Source organism: Diceros bicornis, chromosome 5 (assembly GCF_020826845.1).
Source record: "Diceros bicornis minor isolate mBicDic1 chromosome 5, mDicBic1.mat.cur, whole genome shotgun sequence".
NCBI classification, from domain to species: Eukaryota; Metazoa; Chordata; class Mammalia; order Perissodactyla; family Rhinocerotidae; genus Diceros; species Diceros bicornis.
The window spans coordinates 30,261,508-30,272,646 of NC_080744.1; the positions used below are offsets into that span (position 1 = coordinate 30,261,508).

Genomic DNA, 11,139 nt, shown 5'->3' on the forward strand with positions numbered 1-11,139 from the left:
TCAAACAAACTTGATGATCTTTTCCTTGGTTTTTGGGTTTTTCCTTTATTTATTTGATGGTGATATGATCAAATGAAAAAAGGGACAGTAGTAGGCAGAAAAGATTTTATATATCTGCTTGAAAATCTGAAGTTCATAAAACTCATTGACAATATAGCCAATAAAAGACACATCTTCTTATTTCTAGTACAGTTAAAATTCACCTGTCACTACTTCATTGTTCTTTTCGCTATGACAAAAAGCCTTATATTAGATAACATTTCTTTGTATCGTCATACATTCTTTTCCCTTTCCCCTCCTGATTCAGAACAATACATGGCCCTTTTATTTTGCAAGGCTAAGCCTTCTTATCTTTATTTTTGATTCCATCCATGTCTGCTAGTCTAGAACCTTATGATCAATTACCTGTGACTCTTATGCACTTTCACATTCTCCTCCACTGGTTCCTATGAAACACTTATTTCTCCTGTTTATTTAGTTGTTCACAAGTCCTTTTATTTTGGACTTTCTTTATGTATTCTTCTCCTTTTTATTTTAAAATTGTGTACTTTCAATAGACTAACTATCTCAACAACATGCCTTTACCTTAACGCTGAGCAATCTGAATTCTTCTCTCTGTTATTCGTTCATTCATTCCATAAATATTTATTGAGCATATCTGATATGTTAAGAATGTTCTAGACACTGGGAATACATTAGTGAAGAATTCCTAGAAGGTTCTTGCCTTCAAATACCTATTTTCTTATTAATGATCCCAGAAACACTGAATTAATCCTGATCCTCCTTGACTCCATCCAACACCCTTCACCTTCTTGACATAATCTCATATTTTGGCTTTCAGAGCCCTGAACTCTCCTGGTACCCTGGCACCCTTTCTCTGCCTGCATCACTGTTTTTGTTTTTTTTTCAAAGCCTTTAAATCTTGGGCTTTTCCAATAGCATATCTGACCTTTTCTCTAGATACATATTTCTTATGACTTCAATTATCATGTATATACAAATGATTTCTACATTAGCCTTCTAGCCTTAGCTTCTTTTAAAAAAACACTACTTTACATAAAGTCCTTCTCAACTTAAAAACCCCACCTGGCTATTCCTCCACCATAGAGGATTTCATCCTCCACAGCCTGGCATTCCAGGGCCTCTACAATCTGTTTTCTACATATCTTCACCTTTTATCTCCTACATCCCTTTTACACAACCTTTTGTTAAAGCCAAAAATGTCATTCTTCTCTCCAAAAAACTGCTTGCTCGCTTTCACCCCTGTATCTTTGCACATGCTGTTTCCTCTCTCTGGGATGTCCCTATCCATCTTCTCCTCTTCTTGTCATTTTCCAAAAATTATGAAATATATTCTACAGACAGAATTGTGTATAAAACATACGTGTTTATTAAAAATAATAAAATGAACTTCTGCACACTTATCTCCCAGGTTAAAAGACAGAGATTTTCTGGTACCATAGATAGTGCCCATTTCTCTATTTTTATTCCCTTCCCTCCTTTCTACAGTTAACTATCGTCTGATTTTGTGTTAATAATTCCTTGCTTTTGGTTTTTCTTTTTATCATCAATGTATCCAAAGTAGGCAAAGCAAAAAGAAAAAAAAACACATTGTTTAAAGATGTGTACTACTGGACACTGGTACCTGGATGTCCACCTTTCACTTCAAATGTTACATGTCTAGACCAGAATCCATCATCTCCTGCTCTCCCTGCCACCAGCTTTCCCTTCAGTGATGGACATGCTGCCCAGCTGTGGGTGGTGCCATCAGCACACAGCCTCTAGCTATCAGCTCCCTGGTGTCTGCTTCAGCATCAGAAAGCCTTGAGGCTCACCCCCTGCCTGGAGCAGCCCACATGTGGTGGATGACTGAGTGAAGGGGGAGTATAAATGCCCAGCTATTTCCACCACATGTGGAGTAATTTGATGGAGTAAAACTCAATCCAGATCTCCACATGGTAGGGCTTTTTCGGGTCTGCATTATAGTTAGATTTCTTCCTTTGCCCAATCCTGCTTCTGTCTTCGCTTGAAAGTGCTGACCTCTCATAAGCATCTTGGACCTTAAACTCAACCTCAGCGTTTGCTTTTGGGGAACCCAAACTGCTACACTGCCCCTTTTCCTCCTTTGGCAAAATCATCTTGTCAATTTTGCATCTAAATCCATTGGTGACATTGGCCTGAAATTTTTTTTTTTATATTGCTCTCATCAAATTTTAGTATCAACATTATATTACTCTCATAAAATAAGGTAGGGGAAAAAGTTTTCTCTCTCTCTGTGCAATTTCTATAGAATTGTAAATATTGGTTCCTTGAATTTTTGGTAGATCTTGTCATTGAAACCAGACTTGTGTTTGTGGACAGATTTTTAAAATTAAATTTAAATTCTTTAATTGTTTTAATGCAGTTATAGGATTATTTAGGTTTCCTATTTTATCAGTTGTGGTCCTCACAGAAAACAGCACAGTCAGGTAGAGTACTAGAGAGAAGGTTAGTGATGAAGAGACTATTTAAAAGGCAAGGATAAGATTAAGAGAAGCCAGTAAGAAGTGCTGAAGCTCCCCAGATTGGTTGCTGGAACCTGTAAAGCAAGTTACAGAGGTAGGAGAGGGCTGCCCTTTTGGAGAGAAATGCAGCCATTGCCAACCTGAGGCCTGGAGGGGACTAAGTCAGGAGAATAAGCTCCTTATCTTTCACTCTCTCTTCCTGGCCTCCCATTTCTTGTCAGTCCCTGCCAGTGACCAAAACCAACCAACAGTGGGAGCAAGGGAGCCCAGTTTGCACAGTCCTTAAAGGTCAGCCCCAGAGCAGAGTGGAGAAGGGGGACAGTGGATCTACAATGTCCAGCACAGTGCGTTTGGGTAAGTTATGTTTTTCTAGATATTTGCTCACATTATCAAATTTTTGAAATATGTTGGCATAAAATTGTTCATTATAGTCTGTTATTATGCTTTTAATGTCTGTAACATCTGTTCTTATGTTTCTCTTTCATTCTTAATATTAGTTCCATGTTCCATCTTTCCTTTTTCCTTGATCATTCTCATCAGAGGCTTATCAATTTTACTTGTCTTTTCAACCAAGAGCCTTTGTTTTTGCTGATTCTCTGTAGTTTATTTTTGATTTCTATTTCATTATTTTATATTTTTTGTGATTTTTGTTCTTATTTTTCCTTTTTATTCTTTTGTTGTTCTGTTTACTAACTTTTAAAGATGGATAGTTAGCTCATTAATTTTTGAATTAATTTTAACTCATTTTATCTCTAATATAAGCAGTTAGACTATATACTTCTCTCTAAATCCTGCTTTAGATGCATCCCACGTGATTTGGTATATAATATTTTTATAACTCTGTTTAAAGTATTTTCTAATTTTCATTGTAATTTCATATTTAACCCAAGAGTTAGTTAAAAGTGTATTACTCAATTTTAAAACACAGGGAGATTTTATAGTTATCTTTTGGTTAATGGTTCTACCTTAATTGCCTCGAGGCTGGAATGTGGTTTGCATGGTAGCAATCTTTTGAAATTTGTTAAGATTTGCTTTATACAAGAAAACCGTATATGGAAAAAACTTTTAATGTCTATATTTGCTGGAAAAGAATGTGTGTTCTGCATATATTGAGGACAGGGATCTATATAATTCAATTAGATTAATCATGTTTTCAAACCTTCTCTATGTTGATTGGTATTTCATCAGTTTGTCCTATTGTTCACTGAAAGAAGTGTATTTCACTCTCTCATTATTTCCACAAATATACAGGATGTCTATTGTTGTAGCTCTGCTAGTTTTTTTCTTTATATGTTTTTAGCCTATGCTATTATGTGTATACAAGTTAATATTTGTTATGTGTTTTTGTGGAATTCTATTGTTTACATTTAGGAGTGATCATTGTATTTAGTAATGCTTTTTGCCGTAAAGTTGATTTAAATAAAGTTATTATTAACCACATTAGCTTTCCTTGGTTAGTATTTGCTTGGCATACATTTTCTATACTTATAATACCAACCTTTCTATCTTTCTATTTTCTTGTGTTTTAAATATGTCTCTTATAAATAGCATATTGTTGAATTTAAAAAAAAACAATCTGACAATTCATTTTTTTTAAACAGGAGAATTTAGTCCACTTATATTTATGGTAAGTTCTGCTTTATTTTGATTTATTTTTATCATCTTATTTTGTTCTATTTGTTCTCTCATTTCTATGTTTCCTTCTCCCATCTTGCCTTTTGTTGGATTTAATATTTCCCATTCTGATTCTACTTTTTTTATCCACTACTAGTCTGGAAATTATACATTCTATTTTTATTCTTTAATGATTATACTGGAAAATTAACATTCATGTTTAATTTATTAAAGTCTAATACAGACCTATCATAGAATACAGTGTGAATAGTGCTTCCTGAAGTTGTGCAACATGGTGACTCTGAGGACCTTATATATTTTAACTATTTGCCATCCTCTCAGTTGACATCCTATTGCTGATGTGTGTTTTATTCTCTCTCTCTCACTTTTTAAATCCCACAATATAATATTAAGTTGTCTTATGCAGTCTTTGTTTATTTAGATTTGGCCACATATTTCCTTATCATTCCTTCTTTCATTTCAGAACTTTAATCTGGGGTTACTTTCTCTCTTCCTGAAGTACCTTCTTTAGAATTTTCTTTGGTTATGTTCTTTGATAACCCTGTTTTTGTTTTTTTTTCTGGTTTGTTTGGGGGGAGTTTTCTTTGCTGAGAAAGATTCACCCTAAGCTAACACCTGTTGCCAATCTTCCTCTCTTTTTTTTGGCTCCCCAAAGGCCCCGTATATAGTTGCATATTCTAGTTGTAAGTCCTTCTAGTTCTTCTATGTGAGCCGCCACCACAACATGGCAAGTGACAGACAAGTGGTGTGGTTCTGCACCTGGGAAACGAATCAGGGCTGCTGAAGTGGAGTGCACTGAACTTGAACCACTAGGCCATCAGGGCTGGCTTTCTGGGATTTTGTTCTTGATCCCTCCATCATGTTAGGCCTTGAAAAACTAAGCTCAGAATCACTTGATTTGGACTAAGACCTTATTGACAAAAGTCAGCTTCACGGCTCTGCTTATTTCTCTGAGCTCTCACTTTTACTGAGTTTTTAGCCTGGGTTTTTCTTTTATTTTCTTGACATTTATTGATATATTTAATAAGAGGATAATTTTTACCAAGCATTTTTAAGTTTTTGGTGGAAGATTTGTTTAGATAGTTCTGCTATATTGTCAGAAATGAAAGTCTCCCTCTTATTCTCTTGAATAAACATTTGCTTAAGGCTCAAATCCTATTGCCTGAAATTACATTAAAACCTAAAAAGTTCTTTGAGAATCACAAATGTAGGGCATCAATGTGTTTTTTTGTGCTCGAAGAATCCCTCCAATGCACTAGATTTTTGAACATATCTGTCACAAACAAGCAGTGGTAAATAATCACATGTTTTATTCATGTGTATGTCGACATCTATATTTCTAATTTCTACCATTCATCAACATGTATTTCTTACTTCTGTGACCATTAGTTCTGTGGTTGTACTCCAAAGATAATGTCAAGTTATCATTAAAACAGTAAAGAATCCATAATTAAAATGAGGCATAGTTCTACAACATTCCATTTTTGTTTAACACATTTAAAAACTAACTCTTCCAGAGGAAGGTAACTAGGACTCTAAGTGAATTGAGTCCAATACCATTTGATGAATTTTTAAAGGAAAAAAAATACTTTGGTCATAAAAGAATGCCTTTGAATAGATATGAAAGCTGTCTTTAAATATTTGAAAAGTTGCATATTGAAGATGGATTTGATTAGTTCTGCATGACTTCAAACGACAGGACTGGGACCCATGGTTAGAAGTTAAAGAAAGCAGATTTCTTCTCAATAGACAGAAGAGTTTCATAATAACTACAGATGTCCAACAATAGAATGAGTTGCCCAGAAGCTAGATTTTTTACCACTGGTGACGTTGTTCATGGAGAGTGTGGATGACCACTGACAGAGAATTCTACAGAGGGAGTTTCTAATCTCTAAGAATTGATGATTCAATGCAATTCTTGATGATGCTTGCTTCTATGAATTTCTGAATCACAAATTGACCCTTAATATATTCTATTGTGTATTACTGTTAATTTTTTTCTATTTCCTCTGATTTTAAGTCTCTTGTGATTAGAAACTTTGCTTTATGTTTTTCTGTTTCTTCAACCAAGTGCAATACTCTACTCAGAATGGATACTGCTTTTGATATAGTTATTGATGTTTGCCTCACATGTGGAAGTCTATTTGGATCATATATAAGGTGGCCTAAAATGAGTCTCACTAAATAGACTTCTGATGTGTCCTAAACCATAATGGAGATGCCCAAATTGTCCATAGACCAGTTCCTAATCCCAGTGAGATCTCAAAATAACTGGAACAGGGGGAAAGAAAGGTCAGTCTCCAAACTCTTTAGCATTTTGAAGTCCCTGTGGGCTAGGAGAAGCAACAATTTATTGTCATATAATATAGTACTTAGTACATTCATTTTCTTTTTATTCCCAGGACTCTGTTGAGATTCTTTTTTACATTTCTCACTTGAAGTGGCTCCCTTAGGTCAGAGGAGAACCCATGGTTCTCCAGAAATTTTAAACAGAATCAGTAATAACAGAGGAAGTTGGTGAAAGACGGAGTGAGATTAGGACCAGTGTCAATACTTTGTCAAATCTATTTAAGTGCCACTGTGGTCATGTTTGACTAGATGAAAAGAGGTGATAGCTAATTTTCAAAAGTTTTACATTCTTTTAAATAGCCAGTGTGGTGGCTTTGTATTGTGTCAGCTTTTTTGGATTGAGCTACATTCTCCAGAATTCCCATTTCTGTTATGTTTCCAACCAGAATCAGCTGCAAGAGAGATTCTTTGGCAATTTTTGGAGGGCAGAAGTGAAGCTGCAGCCATATTTCTAGCTCACACATGTTATCATTTCTCTGCTGGTTTGTCTCACTGGTTTGAGGCAGTGGCCGGGACTGCAAGTGCAGTACTTTCCTTGGGATCCTTCTTGAGCATCTCTGACTCATGGGCCAGGTGTGTGTTTAACTCTGTGGTGAAGGACCTCGGGTCCTGCTGTATGCTCTACTATCAAGGTCGGAGACAGTGAGCACTAACACTGGTTTTAGTCTGTCCTTGCTGTCTTTAGCTCTTGCTTGTGGGTTCCAGTTTATTTTTGTTCTTCCCCATTTTACATCCATCTTCCCTTCCTGACTGCTTGTGCTGTGGACTTCAAGCTACAGCATCGGATGCAAGGACAACAGACTCGCAGAGACTGCTGAATCAGCCTCCATGATTATGTAAGGTCGAGTCACTGTCACAAATTCCTGAGTATATTATCTGCAAGCGGTTCTGCTTCTCTAATGGAACCCTAATTGATACGGATAGTAATTCCAATTTCTCATTTTTACTGTTCTTTTAGGCAAATATGAAGCCCAAAGTGACTGAGACCATGAGGGGAGGAAATCATTCAGTGATGTCTGAAATTGTGTTGGTGGGACTCACTGGTTCTTTGGAGATACAAGTAGTCCTCTTCCTGGTTTTCTGAGTGTTCTATGTAGCGGGTATTTGGGGAAACCTCCTCATTGTGCTCACAGTGATCTCTGACCCTCACTTGCACTCCCCCCTGTACTTCCTGCTGGCCAACCTCTTCTTTATTGACATGTGGGTTTCCCCCATTGCAGCTCCCAAGATGATTTCTGATCTTTTCAAGGAGAGAAAAGTAATCTCTTTCCAAGGCTGCATTGCTCAGGTGTTCTTCATTCATGTTATTGGAGGAACTGAGATGGTGCTGCTCATTGCCATGGCCCTTGACCGTCATGTTGCTATACGAAGGCCTCTCCAGTACCTGACCATCATGAACTTCAGAACTTGTATTTTACTCTTGGTGGCTTCCTGGACCATTGGAATCATCCACTCATTGATCCAACTTGTATTTGTTGTAAAGTTACCATTCTGTGGCCCCAATGAAGTGGACAGCTTTTACTGTGACCTTCCTCGACTTATTAGGCTTGCCTGCACAGACACTTACAGATTGGAGCTCATGGTCAGTGCCAATAGTGGTTTCATCTCCCTGGGAACTTTTTTCATTTTGATCATCTCCTACATCTTCATCTTGGTCACTGTTTGGCAACGTTCTTCAGATGGCTTGTCCAAGGCCCTCTCTACACTGTCAGCTCACATCACAGCGGTGGTCTTATTTTTTGGTCCATGTATTTTTGTGTACTCATGGCCATTTCCCACAATGCCAGTGGATAAATTCCTTGCCATTTTTGATGTGATTATCACCCCATTTCTGAACCCCACTATTTACACTTTTAGGAACAAAGAGATGAATGTGGCAATGAGGAGAATATTCAATCAGGTATTGAGTTTCAGGAAGCCGTTTTAAATGATTTTGATATCAAGAAAGACAAACATCTCTAACACTCCCTGCCCATGCTGCAGATATGAATCCAGTGAAACACAGCACCATGGCTGCTTTACTTATGAGTTTAATTACCAATGTCCAGGATTTTCTTAATGTGTTTTCTGCCCATAACCAAGGAGGGTATGGTATTCTTCTCTCTTATGCAATGTGATGGAATAAAAAGTGTTAATATGTGAATGTTTCCACATTTTTTTGCCCCTCCTTGATATGGAGGATTCTGGACTGGTCTCTTGTATCTTTTTTCCTAGTCTGTGTTCTGAGGAGGATCTTCCCTTGCCAGACTGATTTTCAGAATTTGTGATGCAGAATCTGAAAAAAAGCACTTAGGAAATATGACAAAATTTGTAATTACTTGTAGTTTTTTTTTGAGATTCTGTAGTGAGATGTGTGGGAGCAGTTGTAATATGTGAAGAAAACAGATGATAAAAAGGGGATTTTAAAGAGATATTGTCTATCTTTAACCCTTTGATATATATTGCCTTTCAATAAATGAAAGGAAAGAGCTAGAATTATTTTGAATTATTTTTTACTTTTTTTCACAGCATCAGCCTAAAATTGGATCACTGGGTTGTAGCTTCTTAAGCAGTTCAGCTAGTGCATGTAGTTACTATGAATTAAGCCTTATAATTACTCCAGTTCTTTCTAAAGCTGTGTTCCTATACTATCAGGGCTTTTGAAAAATGGGGGTCAGGTAATACTCAAAGACAATGATCTATTTAATAATTCTGTCTAGTGCTAATCCTTGCCCTAATTATACTGAAATCAGCAAGATTCTTCAGAGTTATGTTAACCCTTTTTTTTTTTCAGCGAAAAAAAAAGCACAGACTCTTGAGCTAGACTGCCTGACTTCAAATCTTAGCTTTGCTTTTTACTAACACACAAATTCCTTAACCTCTTTTTGCCTAAATTCAGTGATCTGTAAAAGGGAGATGAGTTGAACCATGTAAAATTTCTGATATTGGACTGTTTTTGGTTTACAAAAATGGCCGTTCATTATGGTTAAATGTACCTTCCTCATAAGGTTATAAAGATGAATTAATATTTGCAAAGTGCTTTAAACAATTCTTGGTCTATAGTGTTATATAAGTGCCCATTTAATAAAATGAAATGAAATATTCAAACCACCTCTATGTTTTGTTAACTTTTCATGCTGTCTATAAAATATTTCTTTCATTTCTAACTCCATTCATCAAACATTGATCAAGAACTTGCTCTTTTCCTAATGGGACTAGAGTATTCTAAACGATAAATTTCATCAAATATAGAGACTTCAAAATGCCACAATTCAATTTTCTTCCTATACTTTCTTTCTCTCGTGTTCAAATTTCCTTCTTATGTGCTATGCCATAGTTCTATGATGCTTGTTTTGGTTATCTATGGGGCTTTTTAATGTGCTAGAAGAAGTCACCAAGCTGACTAGCTTACAAAAAAAATTACATAAATAGAAATTCAATTAATCAAAAAAGGTTTTGAATGTTCACCGTGTTCTAAATCCTGTGTCAGGAACTGTAGAAAATTGTCTTAGAAGTATACAATTCAATAGTAGGAAGGGCAGTGGTCTCCGAGGCAAAAACATCACTACAGTTAAGTAAGAGATGCGGTAATATGGGCAGACTCAAAAAAGTCTGAGTAGAGGGGATTCATGGATTTGTGAATGTTGTGGAATGGGGCTGGAGCCCACACTAACCAGACTTCTGAGGTAAGTGCAGTCCTTGGGAAGGAGAGAAGCTCATGGACAGCTCAGGAGGCTAAGGACAGGTTGACATCGCAGCATGATGGGGGAGGGATACCTATTCTACCTCATTGCCTCACCAGGGTCCCGAAAGCCTGACCAGATCTGGCCTTGCCGACTTCATTGACCCCTTATTTGCTCTTTTTAGCCATTTTGGACTGTCTGTTACTTGAATACAGCACGTTCGTGGGCTGAAACCTGTACACTGGCCCTTCCCTCCATCTGCAGAGTGCTTTGCCTGGATATATGCAGGGCTGCCTCCTTCTCATCATTCAGGTTTCAGCTTGAGTGTCTCCAGAAAACTGACTCCAAAAATCCCTCCCATCTAAAGAAGCTTCCTCTCGCCTTCCCACTCCAGTCATTCTCCATCGTATGCTTTGTTTCATGTCTACATAACTTTATCTCTATGTGAAAGATTGTTTTGTTAATTATTTTTTGTTTGTCTCCACAAGATAAAAAAGGTCCATAAAGTAGAAAACATAATTTTTTGTTCTTTATACCCAGCGGGCTGCCTGGCCTATGGTGGGAAGTCAATAATTATCTGTTTTTGTCCAAAGAGCAATGGTAAATAAAAGCTGGGAAGGAAAAAGAAACAACTCTTTCCTTCTGAATGATAAGGAATGAAAAGGAATGGGGAAATCTAGTAGATTTAGCACAAATGTTAAAATAAACTTATTTAGGTGAACAAACGTGTGGAGTCTAAAGTACATTTTTAGGTTAAATAAAGATATGCATAAGGAAGAAAAAAAATAAAAATCTTTTCACTCAAATATCACTGTCAAAATTTTGGTATATTTCTTTTTAGATTTTTCCTTACACATTTAAAAAGTTATACAAACCAGGATCACATTGATCTACAATCTATTTAATAATATGACACGTAAATCTTTTCATGCTGATAAATCTACTTTTAGCATGTACTTCTTGGTGGCTATATGGTAATCTAATGTATG

At 36.5% G+C, this 11,139-nt stretch overlaps 1 pseudogene; it reads left to right on the forward strand.

Moving 5' to 3' along the window:
* Positions 1–7,233: 7,233 nt before the first annotated feature.
* LOC131405893 (olfactory receptor 4F3/4F16/4F29-like) lies at positions 7,234–9,279 on the forward strand (annotated as a pseudogene).
* The last annotated feature ends 1,860 nt before the right edge of the window (positions 9,280–11,139 follow it).